Raw genomic sequence first — 16376 nt, 5'->3', positions numbered from 1 at the left:
GTCAGAAACCTCAGGATTATTAAGTTGTAAATTGTTTCCAAATGATCTATAGACTTAAGATAATTTCAATCAAAATTCCAACACACATTTTTTATGAAAATTGACTATCTGATTCTAAAATTCATATGGATAAATAAAAGTCCTAGAATAAGCAAACTAATTTTGAAAGAGAACAAAGCTAGTAGATTAACATCGCCTAACTTCAAGGCTTATTATAAAACTGCAGGAGTCAAGAGAGTGTTGTATTAATTTGAGGGTAGAGAAATAGATAAATGAAAAAGAATAAAGAATCCAGAAACAGAGCTGCATACATGTCTTTTCAACAAATGCTGCTGAAATATTTAGATGTCCAGTGCAAAAGTATGAACTTAAATATACAATCTCATGCCATGCACAACACCAAAATGGGATAACTTACCTTAATATAAAACATAAAACTAGTGGAATATAGAAGAAACATTTTTTGATCCTGAGTCAGGCTAAGTTTTTTTGATATAGCACCAAAATAACAATCCATAAAATAAAATAATTAAGTCGACTTCATCAAAATTAAATACTTCTCTTTAAAACACAAATAGAATGAAAAGATATGCTATAGAATTGGGGAAAATATTTGCAAAGTATGGATGTAATAAAAAGTCTTGTATCTAGAATATATAACTGACTCAAAATAATTTTTAAGGAAACAACAATAAACATACAAATATTGGAACAGAAAGTTTATCAAGAAGATACATGAATGAGCAATAAACATAAAAAGATACTCGATATAATTAATCATTTCATTAAGTAAATTAAATTAAACCATAATGATATACCATTAGGAATAAAATAAGAAAGACTGACCATACTAACTTTGGATGAGGATGTGAAAGAACTGGAACTCTCATTCAATACTAGTAAGAATGTAAAAGTGGTACAACCACCTTGAAAAACAGTTTGGCAGTTTCCTTAAAAAGTTAAATATCCATCTACTATATGATCCAGCCTTTCTACTCTTAGGTGTTTATCCAAGAGATCAGAAACACAGATGGTGTTTGGAAACAATCCAAATTCTGTCAACAACTTAATAATGAATAAACAAATTGCGATCATATAGAAATATTCCTTTTGTTATATTGTGTTAATGTGGTAACTACAGACTTATATTGGAACTGGGCCTATTCTTATTAAATTTGATATTAATGTGGATTGTATCCCTTTTAAAATAAAATATAGGGTTAATCATCCTCAATATATCATTTTGTAATTTCATCAAGTCTTGTGTTTTAAAGTCCTTTTAGGTATATTGTGATTTCTGGATTTCTGGATGGGCAAGTACCCTAGATAAAAGGATAGATTTTACGACCAGCCACCCTGGGTTCATTATAACTCTGGCATTATCCAGCTGTGAGGCCTTAGGCCATTTACTTAACCTCTTTACCTTCAGTTTTCTCAGCTGTAAAATGATTAAAGTAATAGTAATATTTCTTAAATTTAGTGTGAGAATTAAATATGTCAAAGCTTATGAAGAGCTTTTACAAGTGCCTGACCCATAACAAGCAATATATAAATGTTTGTTATTATTCTTATTGTTATTCTGATAACAATACTCCATTTTTCCATTTAGGCATAACTTTCCCTTTCCACCTTCAGTCCATATGTGGTAAGGACGATGTTCTTTCCCTTTTTCCAGGAAAGTTACTTAGACCTAATAAGGAAGAACATCCCATTCCTATGGCCAAAGTGATTTGAATAGGGATAGAAAGAGGACCCAATCAGAGGTACTTAAATACAATGAAACTTTTGCAACCTTGGGATAAAGAGATGAGCCTAATAATTGTATCCACATAAGTCTGTCGGTGTACTGCCCACAGCTTATGGTGGCATTTATATTTTTCAAATGTAAAGTAAAACTAAGGAGAATAAGCAATAGAGACTTTATGTGGCCAGAAAAGCCTAAATCATTTACTATCTGTCCAGCATGACAAAATATGTGCTGTGCCCTGATGACTACTGTGTCATTTCCTATGCTCCCCTATTTCATATGGAGTTGATTTTATCATATTTAATTATTATCTTTCTACCATGTATGTTGGATGGGATGGGATGCCTGCAGACACTACGTGGCATGATGTTGAAATCTCTGGCATTTGGAGTTGTACACAGGAATGGAGTAAGACTTTTGTCTTGGTTAAGGAGTCAGCAAATGCTTTTTAGAGATGTGAACAGTTTTGGCATATTTATGGGACGTGTGTGTGTGTGTGTGTTTCTACAGATACGTACATAAGAATGTGTGTGCATGTACATTTGTATGTATGAGAGAAACAATAAAAATATGGAAGCTACAAATAACTTCTGTTTGTGTCAAATACCATTCAGTCTTCTCTTTTTTGTTCTTTAGTAGGTTTCTCTTCTAGGGTCAAGTCTATCCCCATTCTTATCTCATGTGTTCCCAAGGGAGTTGACCTTATCCTTGGTTACTCGGGCATAAACGATCAAAGCATTTCATATACTGATTTGATAGGGGTAGGCAGATTACTCATGTGCTTCTTTAACCAATGAAATTAAATGAGACTTTTTCTGGAGGTTCTAGAAAGGAGAACTTCACTCTCTGTTCATTAAATTTCAACCTAAAAGAACAATAGCAACAAGAGCTACACAGCTCATTTTGCGACTGCTTAAGACCTAAAAAGAATACTCAAATGGAGTAAGTGGAAGAGAGGGAGAGAGAGAAACGAGTTCCTTGTGACATCAGTTAAGCCCTGGATCAAGTCAGCTGAAGTCAAATAACCTTGGGTTCTTCAGTCACTTGAGCCAATAAATCCATTTCAATATTAAAAGCCAGTTCAGTTGCAGTTTTGAGATATGCAGCATCTTTACTCCCCGATGAACACAGTGAAGGTTTTTCTGCTCAAAGCACATAAAAGTAAACACATGAATACATACATAGATAAACAAATACATAAATAAAACCAATCAGCACTCCTCCCTTTACAGGATCCAACCTAATTTGTACTCCTCATTAATTAGGGCACTCAAAATCATATTTTTCCACAGTTCTAAACTCCGTGAGTTATTTCCAATTTTCCAATTGACCTGATTACATCAGGTACAGTCATTATTAGAATGAGTTATCCACAGTAAGTGCTGAGGAGCTCTTACAGCCAAAAGGATGTTTGAAGTCTGGTCTACAGCCAAGAAATCTACTCTAAAGAAGCTTTCCCAATTTTTTGTCAAATTGCCTTGGAGAGAAATGTTTAGAGCAATCACTAATAATGCAGAATTGTTTCACTGAATGATGGCTTACAACTAATGAAAACTTTGTAAAAATAAACAAACAAACTCCCATGATTATCTGGCCTCTCAGAAACATCCAGAGAATGGATATGGTCTTGAATTACTGTGTCGATAGGCTAGGGAGACTTTACTTATTAAAATAATCCCTCAAGCACAGGTAGAGAAATGATAACCTGGCATGATGACCCTGAGAAAACTTAGCTTTGCATAATGTTGAAATTTCTGTGACAATCTTATCATATGGGGCAGTATTTCAATTCACCATGCATGTGGCTTTTCATCAGCCAATGCAAATTTAGGAGTAAATACCACTGACATTTAGTATTGTCCACCATTGGCAGCCCTTTGATCTATGCCATCCAGTTTTAGTTAACGTGATAGCTATCTTTCTGTTCTATATATACTTAGGTATTAAGGGGAACTTTTGCTCAAGAAATATGGTCACCAGGGTTTGACAATCCTATTCTCCTTTGCTCTTAAGAAGTTAAGGGTAAGGGGGTGCCAGGCTGTCTCAATCAGGGGAGTGGGCAGCTCTTGATCGCAAGGTAATGAGTTTGAGCCCCACATGAGGTCTAGAGATTATTTAAATAAATACAAATTAAAAAAAATAAATCTAGGGTTAAAGTGAAAAAGTTTTATTCAAATTAACTAAAGGACTAAATGGGTAGTTTGTGAAATGCCAGTGGTCTAGCTATATCCACTCGAATCCTCTCCACCATGGGTAACAGCATGTTGGTAGCTGGAGCCATCGAGGTAGCTCCTCATGACGGGTTGTCCCCTACTAGGTGGGCACTCTCAGACAGCAGCCATTGAAGGAAAGGTCAGGACACACCATAAGGCTGAGAGCCACTGCCCACCTCTGGAACTGTCTACCTTCTAGCTTATTGCAGTATGAGTTTAATGAAACATTCTCATTGTTTAGGCCACTTTTAGCTGGGTATTCTATTTCTTAGAGCCAAAAGCATTCTAACTGAACAAGGGTTTTTGATTCCTCAAAGATGGTAACAGGGAGGGATCCCTGGGTGGCACAGCGGTTTAGTGCCTGCCTTTGGCCCAGGGCGGATCCTGGAGACCCGGGATTGAATCCTACGTCGGGCTCCCGGTGCATGGACCCATGGACCCTGCTTCTCCCTCCGTCTATGTCTCTGCCTCTCTCTCTCTCTCTCTGTGTGTGACTATCATAAAAAAAAAAAAAAAAAGATGCTAACAGGGAGAGACCTGGACACACGTTGATCAGAATTATAGTGTTGGAAAACAGGCTTAGGAGAAGCAAAAAGGAGCGTGAGGGGGACGCCTGGGTGGCTTAGCAGGTGAGCATCTGCCTTTGGCTCAGGTCGTGATCCCAGGGCCCAGGATCAAGTCCCATATCGGGCTCCATGTGAGGAACCTGCTTCTCCCTCTGCCTATGTCTCTGCCTCTCTCTGTATCTCTCATGCATAAATAAATAAAATCCTTAAAAAAAAAAAAAAAAAGAGCATGAGGACTATGGGAAGGCTGATCACAGGAGGTGGATCATATCAAAACAGCTCAACTGTTAGAAGTCACTCACTGATGCCTTCTAATTAATTGTATTCCCAGTTTAACAGTAGTCTTGATCTCTCCCAAAACCAGAATATATAAAAAATTATGCCTAACGTGGAACATCTTTTAAATGCAGTTTCAAGATCCTAATTCTTAGTTCTCATACCATTTCTGATATGCATTAAAGTCTGGTAAACTCCTTAACACAACCTGAACTCCATAAAAATAACATGATTACAACAAAGAGCAAGCTCTCACATAGAGCATTGAGAAAAACAAAAATAAAATAGACAACATATATGCAAATGTGTTCTACCTTACATAAAGTACATATAAAGTATCCTCTTACTTTGAAGGAAGAAAATGTAGAAGAACTTATTATGAATTGTTTTTTTGACTTCTAAGAATTTGAGAGTATTTCTAATTGCTTCTTAGTATCTGTTGATCTCTTTCCATTTGAGGGAATTATAAAAAACTATTATTCTATTTATCGTAGCTATATAGCATCTGTGTTTGATATTATTCTCATTTAATTTTTGCAAATAAACTCAGAGATTCTCCCATCAGTGCATATTTGCAAATATTAAAAATAAATATAAAATAAATAATAAATAATGCACATCATTTTTATTGCTTTCAACCTCTGTCTCATTTGTTTCTCAGATCAGTGACCTACAGGCTCCCAAGAAGTCTTTCTGCAGGGCACACATTACATTAAGCATAATGCAGAAGGCACGATGGAAAAACATTTCCTGTGGTCCTTTAAATGAGTGCATATGATTATAAAATTTATTTATTCATATAAATGTTAAAATATTACAATGCAATCTTTATTGATATTTAAATGAAATTGATTCAGTGAAAGTGAAAATTAGAAGTAGTCCTTCATAAAAATGATAAACTCAATGAGAGAAGAAATTCATGTGAATTTGAAAATAATAAATGAATTGTACCAAGTCTGAATTTCAAAAATCCTAATAATGAATTAAAAATAATGAGCTAACATTTATGGACTACTCACTTGATGCTTGTTGACTTTTAAAATCATTTTACAAATGTCATATCTAAATAATTTATATGTTTACATGTTAAATTCAATTATTATAAAATTTTAGCAAGAAATTATTTACCATTAAATGGGAAAAGCAAGTACTTTGTATGGATATGACTACCTAGAGTTCAAAATAATTGTTTAAGTTCTGTTCCTGAGTCTACTCAGCTAAATCTACCTGAAGTCATTTGAGGGATAATTAAGTTAGTTGTCAGTCCAAACATATGAGCTTAATCACTAATTTTGGAAGAAAAAAAGGAAGTTTAGAAGTGACTTAAATCCATATAGAAATGGCTGATAAAAAATTTAATGTAAAATTAACATGTATATTATTTATTTATTTAAAATATTTTTTTAAATTTATTTATTAGAGACACACAGAGAGAGAGGCAGAGACACAGGCAGAAGGAGAAGCAGCCTCCATACAGGGAACCCAATGTGGGACTCGATCCTGGGTCTCCAGGATCACTCCCTGGGATGAAGGTGGCACTAAACCGCTAAGCCACCTGGGCTGCCCAACATGTATATTTTTAAATTAAAAAGTTGCATTAATGCATCATTAATGTCTTAATAGATGCCAAATATATTCAGACTTTCTATGAATTTGTATTGCTCTATTTTTGTAGCATGGTTATCATCCTTCCTTAAGACAGCCTTTGAAACAATATCTTATGTAAGCAAGTCCAATAAAAAAGACAGAATGGCTCACAGGGATCCAGAAATATTCACTTCAACATCCACCACCAGTAAACTGTGAATCATTCTTACCTCCCCTCGTCCAGGGATTGTGCAGAACCCTAAGTAAGGAGTGCTTGTAGCATATTTACTTTGATTTCTTCCATTGTCTTTACAAAGGTATTGGTATCAACATTAAGGTGCCTCTGACTCATTTATACAGTTTTATAATAAAGGGAACAAGTTATAAAAATCTGGGAGAGTAGTTATATCTTGCCAAATTTTATATATTTTTGTGTAAAAATATTTGTAAGCATTTGCCACATTATAAAATTGTTGGTAAATAGAATATTAGTCTCCGTAACTGCTTATATACACTATTGTTATTACCTGTGGTTTTACATATATCTTTATACATAGATAGATGGCAAAGCATTTGGAGATATTAGATAAGGAAGTTATTCCTCACTACAGTATCTTGAGAAGTTTTTTTTTTTTTCAAGTTTAAATCCTCAATCTGATTATATTTTTTTCTTCCTCAATCCGATTATATTTTTTCTTTTTATTTTTTTATTTTAGCAGCTCATCTAATTTTCCACGAATTATCTTGTCTCCCTTTCTTTATTCTGCTAATGTTACCTCCTTTTTTGAAAGAATGGAGGTTACCAGGCTCGGATTTACCTTAAATCTCATCTCTCTACATTCTAACATTCATACTTATAGTAGCTTTTGTTTTTCTTTGAACAGTTTCAAAAGTAGATTTGCTTTGTTTCTATTATTTTCTTTGATTAAGTTTCGTTTGTTTGTTTATTTTTTACCCATCGTACAATGACATTTTCTCTCAGGTCATCAATTTTGTCACTCTAACTTGATGCTTATACTCTGCCTACACATATATTTAAGGTTTTTCATTCTAAATATAATACTAATTTCTCAAAAAATCAGCTCATCATCCATATTTCTTTTCATTGCCTAAGCATAAAAACCTGAACTTCCTTATCATTGTTCTATAAAAAGCTTAATGGATCATCAGTCTTCTCCAAAAATCTTCCTGGAAATCCCAAGGTAGTGTTAACATGTTCCACTAACCTGTCCTGGCTCATATTTGCATTCACAGCCTCCTATCTGGTTGTAGACTTACGTTCTACTTATCCTTTTTTACAGTGTGATATCTCCACCATCTTAATTTGGATTTACTCAGGCTGTAGTTGCCCTCCCCTATATTTCTTTGGCTTATATGTAGGCAAAAAATTATTTTCTCCAATTTACATAGTGAAAACAAAATCTAGGCTACACAAGAGTTAACAAAACCTACCTGAAAGCTGAAAGATTTTAAAAATTTAATGACACTATAAATACATTTATAATTAAGCACTAAAAGTGCTACTTTTCTATTCTGAAAGTGCAAGCCCTTTATAGGGCTCCACTAATAGGTGCTTCTATGTCCAGCTCCTAGCGTGCCTACCTCTGATCAGATCAGTTCCCTACCTGCTCTCATTTTATGACTATACTTTAAGCTCATGAACCTGCTCTTGGAAGTGACTTGTTTACCTGAAAATGGAAGCAATTTTCAGCATGCTTCTACTCAGAATCTAGTTACCATCTAAGTTCTTATCTCTGTCAGAACCAGTAAGTAGGGCCAGAGCCTTATTACTTATGTCTCTCAAGATATACCTCTTCATACAAGTATCTGCTTTTTCCTGAGGAAACTCCAGCCATTACCCTGAGGTGTTACTTTGCTTCAATCAGTCAATACAATAAATAAGAGAAAGCCAATATATCACTGTCCTCCACAAAGATCTAAGGGATTCAGTCTCAAATACCACTACACATAGGACATCAAAGATCAGTATGTTTCCATTTTTTTAACAGTTTCTCCTCCCACTCAAAGATAAAGTTTTGGCTGCCTGCTGGGGATATGGCTCTTGTGAAAAAGTGTTTGAATACATCATTCATGCAGTCATGTAAAAAATATTTATGAAGTACTTACTTGTTGTGAGAACGTTTGCTAGCTCTTGAAATGTAACAGCAACACAATCAATGAAGATAACAACTTCCTGTGGAGTTCATATTCTGATGCTAGGAGGCAGACAATAAACATACATAATTTTTTAGCTTTTCAGAAGGTATTAAGTGATATGGGGAAGAAGGTGGAGGGAATGGAGCCAAGTAAGGCACTAAGGAGCATTTGAAAAAGATACATGTTAAAGAAGATCGTCAGGCTCCATTTGAGAAAGTAGTTTTTGAAGAGGATTTGAAAGAGCTGAGGGAGTTAACATAGTGAATACTTGGAGACAGAGCACTGTAAAACATAGATACAGCAGTCCCCCTTATCCATAAAGGACATGTTCCAAGAATTCAGTGAATGACTGAAGCCACGATAGTACTGAGCCTCATGTATACTGTTTTTTCCTATACATGCCTATGATAAAGTTTAACTTATAAACTAGTCACAGTAAGAGATTAACAACAATAACTACTAATAAAATAGAAGTTATAACAATATTCTGTAATAAAAGTTATATCTTTCTCAAAATATCTTACTATATTCTACTCATCCTTCTTCTTGTGATGCTGTAAGGTGATAAAATGCCTGTAATGAGATGAAATGAGGTGAATGACATAGGCATTGTTTCATAGCGTTAGGCTACTATTGATCTTCTGACAATAAGTCAGAGGAGGACCATCTGCCTGAACCGCAGTTGACCCCAGGTAACTGAAACCTCAGATAAAGGAAAACTACTGTTCAGGCAATGCAAACACCCTAAAGTGAGAGCATGCCTGATGTGTCTGGAAAATAAAAAGGAGTTGAAATTAACTCTAACGACAAACAAGAGGGAGTGCACAAGGAAATAAATTCAATGATGTAATGGAAAACACCTATATGGGGTTCATAAGCTATTTCAAGAACTTAGATTTCTATTCTGAGTGAAATAGTTGAATTTTGTGAAGAGGGTTGGCATAACCTGGCATACATTTTTCATGAATAACTCTGATTGTTTTTGAGATTACACTCTAGCAGAAGAAGGGTAGAGGCATCCGGAGGAGCTAGGAAGACATTGCAGTAATCTGAGCCAGAAATTACAAAACCCGGGGCCAGAATAGCAGCAGTGAATGACTATTTCCAAGGCTAGGACAAATTACATGTGAGTTATGAGAGAAAGAATCCATGGTGAGCCAGAGTGAGAGTGAGAAAGAGCAACCAGGAAGCATGATTATCATCAATAGAGGTGGGAAAAGCTGGAGACAGTGAAGTTGAATGGAGTTTAGTTTGGGACATGAAAAATGTGAAATATCGGGATCCCTGGGTGGCGCAGTGGTTTGGCGCCTGCCTTTGGCCCAGGGCGCGATCCTGGAGACCCGGGATCGAATCCCACATCGGGCTCCAGGTGCATGGAGCCTGCTTCTCCCTCTGTCTGTGTCTCTGCCTCTCTCTTTCTCTCTGTGACTATCATAAATAAATAAAAATTAAAAAAAAAAAAAAAAAAAAAAAAAAAAATGTGAAATATCTATTTTACAATAGGGTAAGAGCCCAGAAAGTTGGATGGAGAAATGAAGTTGAAGCTTGGAAAAGAGGTCTGGAGAGACATATCTGGACACTAAATTTCATAATGCTGGACAAGACCATCAAGGGATAAGAGGGACAAGAAAGTAGATGAAAAAGAGGACCAAAAGGAGCTCTGGAATTTTAGAACAGCAGAGATTTGAAAGAAATAGGTGACTGAGGAGAGACAAGGGATATAGGAATAAAATCAGAAAAGAGAATGATATCCTCAAGTTAAGAGAAGAAAGTTTATCAGGGACTAGGGAATGATAAACTGTGCCAATGCTGTTGAGAAGTCAAATAATTTGTGTAATGACAAATTAGTATCAGGTTTAGAGGCACAGAGGTCACTGTTGACTTTGACAAGAGCAGTTTTGATGGAGTAGCAGAAATATTCTAAGAAAAAATGAGAGGATGAGAGATGCAACAAGTACTGTGGCTACAATGTGAGGCAAAGAAATAATCGCAAATATATATTTATATTTTTTCTTATAAACAAAATAATTTTAAAGACTGTCAACTCCATAGACAAATTTATAAAATAAATGTTTTACTAAGGACAATTTGTTTTTCAGGGTTGCAAGTCTGTCCTTAATGAAAAAACTTTTTTTATATTACTATATAGTACAATTTGTCCTTGAAATCATAGGCCCAAAGTCCCTTACCTTCATCTATCTTATACTGGACATTAACCAACTAGGATTTAAATAAAAACTTGAAACATTAAGAAAAATTCCTGGATTTTCAATAAAGTAACAAATAGGACAATGATACATAGGACAATGCACGTTCTAAGGCTTATCAACTGATAAACACACATTTTAGTTATTTTGAATATCATACTTTAAAATAAAAGTTGTTTTTGTCCTTATTCTAAAAAATATTTGCATCATATTTTTATAAATAAAGACTTATTTATTTTGTTTCTGGGTAATTGTGGAGTAAGAAAATTAGTTTATCTTGAAGGTAAATTAAGACTTATTTTTTGTAAGGTACTAAAACTTTTTGAAATTTTAAAGCTATGAATTTTTATAGAAGGTCATTTTCATTAAAAAGTGTAGGATTTATGTCCTGTCATTACATGGAAAATTTTTTGGGATTTTGTGTCATCAGTTGACAACCAAGTCTACTTTTTTTATTCCCTAGTACCTAATTTCTGGAAATAGTATCAGTATGTTAGGCTGTGGATTCCCACAGATTCAAGGCTTAGATTATGGTTTGGAGAGAAAACACCTAAGGCAGCAAAGCCAGACAGGTAAACAGAACCAAGAGCTGAGCTAGAGCCAAGTCCAAAAAGGAAAGAGGATAATTCAAGAATTCTACAAACTAAAGGGACCAGAAGCTGATATTAAAACTAGAGTAAACATTAGGACTCCAGATAGTTTGTTGATGAGTGGTTGACTGTAGTCAGAAAAGAAAGTGAAGAAAGGTGATGTAGAAAATTGTTTCCAGTTCATGTTAATGTATCAGCAAAGACATTTATGTAGGTAGACAAATTTATGTAGGCACTAGATGAGATTTATGTAGATTACAAGAATTCATTTTAGATCTTTCATTCAAAAACGAGTTATTCTCCGTATTGTAAGCTTTGCGCTGAACATTGGATACAATGTGAAAAAGGTAGACCTAAATTATATGATAAATATTTACTGAGTATCTACTATGTGTCAGAGGTAAATGATGAATAAAGTCTCTGACATTAAGGAGTTTATACTCTTTGAGAAAATAGAGTTGCAAAACTCATTTCAGTAAGTGGACATACAAATGAGAATGAAACAGAACAAAATAAATGTCAAACAACAATACATTTTAGCTACATAGAGAAACCAGTGCATATATAAATGCTTCATTTCAAGAATGCGACAAGAAGAAAAGGCTGAAGAGGCCAAATCAAAATGTTCTTTAGTAGGGACATTTTTCCATAGAAGAGAATGGTTAGCTAATCATTGTTAAAGTGTATATGAAAAAAGGAAAGTCTAAAAACCCTTAGAATTCCTTATTCTAATTCTCTATGCAATTCGTTAGGTGAGGATCTAACTTCTAAGTATAAGACTGCCCAAAGAATCTCATTGACCATCAAAATAAAGGGCTCTAAATAACTACTTTCAGAGACAGGCAAATATACAAAAAACTGCTGAAGCAATTATACAATTAGCTAAAGATAATTGCAAAAACAGACATAAACACATACACAAACAAAAGCCCTGCAGGCAAAACACAAAATAACTTCCCACAGCCAAAACATTTCTGAATTAATTACACAACCATCCCAGCCTTTCTAAAGAGTTGGTCATTTTTCACTCACAATATAATCCCCGCCATGGGATTCTTCAAAAACAATCATGAGATTTCTCAAATATAAAACAGTGGTCAACTATAATTAGTCATGTGATTCTTCAAAGATCCAGGAATTCTTCAGACATAAAGCACTGACAAGAAACCGTTTGTAAAGCCCTGGCTCCCCATGGAGACCCCCCCCCCCCCAATATCAAACCACTTCTGTAGACTCTCACTCTGAAGTTTGTTTACCTCCTGACCAAAACCATAATTCAAATCCTGAGTTTGGACTGATCCCAAATTCAACAGAACAAACATCCTTAAGAAAGCTACAAAACTTTAATAAACAAGGACTCTGAAAATGAGCTCCGTTTGCTGAGTAGCAGCAAAACTTCACTAATTGATCACAGCATCAAAAAAAAAAAAAAAAAGAAAATTGGAGAGACACAAATCATCGTAACATCAAATTTGTTGGGTCTTTTTAAAACTTCAATTCAGTCATGGCACTAGCTTTACTTGAATGGGTCCCCATGAGGCAAGCAAACATTTGTGAAATACTTCCAATAATTCAAAAATATTTTTTGACAAATTATTATTTGTACATTTCAATGTTTATTTCCAGCCTGCTGCAAAATGAGAGCATCATGCAGGTCTGTTTCAAAATTTCTTCTCCAAAAAGATGTTCTTTTGGTGACAAGGGAATAGTTAGATAATAATAGGTAGGGGAAAGATAAGGAAAAACAAATAAGGTAAAAGGTCATGGTCAGCTGAGAGTCAGCTGGATGGGTGAGTTGTTAACTTCTTATTTGGTCATAATGTCATTTAGCTCCATCAGAAAATAAAATATTTTATCAGAAATGCCAATCTCTTCCAAGAAAGAGGTTTGAAAAGTAGATTCTATTAAAAAGTTATAGGAGACATGAAGTTTCTGGTCATTTTTTGTTCACGGTGGTAAGTATAGAAGTCTTTTATTTATTGCCTATTCATTGCACGTGTACTTCGTGTTGGGTACTATGTTAGGAAATGAGGATGTATTTGGGGAATGGGAAGATCGGTGGTGGTGCAAGCAGGGGTGAAAGATGTCACATAAAGCAGTTGAAAAGATCCTTTTAAATCCTAGTGGAGTAGGTCTTAAAAAGCTTCAGAGGAGGACAATGCAGTTAGTGGAAAAGTATGACAAAAGCCCACTGAGATGAAAAAGAAGGTGGTAGGAACTGGAAGCCAGAATGCCAGTCTGGCTAGAAAACAGAGTTTAGGCTAAATGTACAAATTGCCAGGGTCCAGATGACCCAGCACTGCCAGACCAAGAAATTGACTTTTTCTAAAAGTAATAGAAAGCCGTAGAGTTTTGAGCAAAAGCATGGAATAACCTGATTTTATTTTCTAATTTATTGATTGATCATATAACTTTACCTTGAGTTTGGTCTATTCTTTGATCATAGTCTGGTACCTCCTTCTTTTGTGTTCCTTTGAAAACAAACAAAAACCCTGATCAAACCCCTCACTTTCAGATTCTAAAGTCTAGGCCAGTTTAAATCTTTGTTCTCAGATTTGTAGCCTGCATCTTCTCCCTTGATTTGAGAGTGGGCTGGAACCAGCTCCCTGAAGGCACAGAGTCAGTTGGGGGCGAGGGGAGTGGTTCAGTGGTTGTGGGACAAACTCCAGACCTTTCTTTCCACGGTCTATTTTGCTTCGCCTATCAGTAGTTTTTGCTGCTTCACTGGTCACCAGGAACTGGGCCTCGATGCCCTCTTCAGGGCAGAACTTCCAGTGCTGGAATTTTCAGAGGTATTGTGAACCCTTCAAAGGGCTCTAGAGGAGTTTGTCCATGGCTATGTCCAGACACATGAGGAATCCACTTTCATCCTGCCCCTCAGATTCCTAAACTCCCACTTACAGTTGTATTCCCTTAAGCTGAACAAGCATCTTTGGGTAGGATACAGACCAACTTGGCTCTATGATGCTGGGAACATACTTTTTCTCTTTCCACACCAAAGTCACTGTAATTCCTATTAGGCCAACAACTCTTGGCTCGAAATATCTGGTAGCAGGAGGCTGATGAAGGAACTGATGTTGGTCAGGACGGTCCTGGTAGTTCACCATAAGCACCTAATTAGTCAGACTCGGTTTAGGGGTACTCTTTTTGGATTTTGGTGCCTGTTTTTTGTTTATTATTTAGTTTGTGGCCTCTGGCCCAAGGCCATTATGCTTTTTCTAAGGTAACAGTAAATGTTCCTGTTAAACATTCTGTTACCATAGAAAGTTCATTTTGTTCGCTGTGTGGAGAATGGCTTTGAAAGTATAAGAGTAAGAATATGGAATGGCCAATGCAGAAATCCAGGGGAGGATGATGGCAACTTTGCCTTGGATAGCAATACCCAATCAGTCGATAGTTATTAATGAACATCTATTGTATGTCATTTTTTTAAAGCCCTTACAATTTGCAAATGGACAGTACAGATTGAAGCCTTGCTCTCTAGGAGTTTGCATTCTAGTTGGGGCAAATGGACAATAAAGCAAAATAATAATAATGATGATGATAATAATTCTCATAAGAATAATTCCTATGAAGAATATAAAATGTGACAGTGGATTAGAAAGAAGTGGATAGGGCGGCCCCGGTGGCTCAGCAGTTTAGCGCCACCATAGGCCCAAGGTGTGATCCTGGAGACCCGGGATCGAGTCCCACGTCAGGCTCTCTGTGTGGCCTCCTTCTCCCTCTGCCTGTGTCTCTGCCCCTCTCTCTCTCTCTCTCTGTGTGTGTGTTTGTCATGAATAAATAAATAAAATCTTTTAAAAAAATAGAAGGAAGTGGATAGATTTGAGATCTACCCTGGAGACCTAATTTTGGGATTTGTTGGCATATTGGTTTGGATGATAATAATCAAAGATGACTCCTAGATTTGGGATCGGATCGTGCCTATAGTGTGGATGGTCATGTCATTTACTGAGAAAGGAAAGTTATCAGTGAAACATAAACTTTCAGGGAAATTAAGGGTTCAGTATGGGATGTATTAAGTGTGAGATCTGTGAGACATCCAAATGAAAATCTTAAAGAGGAATTTAGAATAAAGTTATATACTCAAAGGAGAGTGTTCATCCTATAGATGGTATTTAATGCTATGGAAATAAATGTGATCTCACAGAGCCAAACTGGAGAGAAAGAAGAGAATTTTAATGTTAACAGAAGCACCGTGTTCACATGAAAGTCTGTCAATACGACTGAGTTGACAGAGATATCTATCTTTCCTTTTTCCTTAAAGATCGTGTTTGACTTTTACTTGTTAAATTTACTTTGGATACCATTTCCTTCAGAAAGCTTGTTCTTATTACTTACCTTAGGAAAGCTGGATGAAGAGAACCATACTCATCAGGATTTTAGAAGATAAACTTAGGGAAGGGAAATTGGGCAAGCTAGCTTATGGCTATGGAGCTTTAAGCAGAATGGGAACTTAAGTGATTCAATGGTGAGCTAGAGCTGAAAAGATGTTATGAGACGTTGGAATAAAGCTTCCCCTGGCCCCATCACAAGGAGCCATGTGCAAGGCCTTGGGTAGGAAACATGCTATTGGGAGGATTGACTTGGTTAGGCGAACGGAAAAAAAAGAACATGCTCAAATATAACAGGGCTGAAATTAGATAGTGTTTTCTCATACATGTTTTCCTTGTTGGATTATTTCTGGACATATTTCTACCATCTCTATGCCTATTTACACATATAAACCAATTGATATTTTTGTGTCTTCCATAGAAAATCAAGAGCCTAACAAGATTTAAGAATAGAAAGAAACAGAAAGATGTGAGTGGTATCAGATAAGGAGTCTAAACCCAGAGAATCCAACTATGCACAAGTGTTATGTGTGCAATGGAAGGAGGGTTCCAAGGATCTCTAGATATCCAGTGTGTATTACTGGGATGCCTTTGACAGCAAGAAGGAAATCAAAAGGGGTCACTATATGAGAGTGAAGGAATATAAAACCGTTACTTGCTTTGAGACTAAAAAGAAAACACTCCAAAATCTGAGCTAAA

The 16376-nt window shown here is 35.8% G+C and overlaps 1 long non-coding RNA gene across 1 annotated transcript; it reads right to left on the bottom strand.

Annotated features, from left to right (window-relative positions):
* Positions 1 to 768: 768 nt before the first annotated feature.
* LOC140636244 (uncharacterized) lies at positions 769 to 13944 on the bottom strand. The gene is made up of 3 exons (XR_012033540.1): positions 13761 to 13944; positions 8517 to 8605; positions 769 to 2889 (listed from the first exon to the last, which is right to left on the bottom strand). It is a non-coding gene; the product is annotated as an uncharacterized lncRNA (long non-coding RNA).
* Positions 13945 to 16376: the final 2432 nt, after the last annotated feature.

Source organism: Canis lupus, chromosome 7 (assembly GCF_048164855.1).
Source record: "Canis lupus baileyi chromosome 7, mCanLup2.hap1, whole genome shotgun sequence".
NCBI classification, from domain to species: domain Eukaryota; kingdom Metazoa; phylum Chordata; class Mammalia; order Carnivora; family Canidae; genus Canis; species Canis lupus.
Note: the sequence above shows the minus strand (reverse complement) of the source record. Positions and strands in the feature narration are given on the sequence as shown.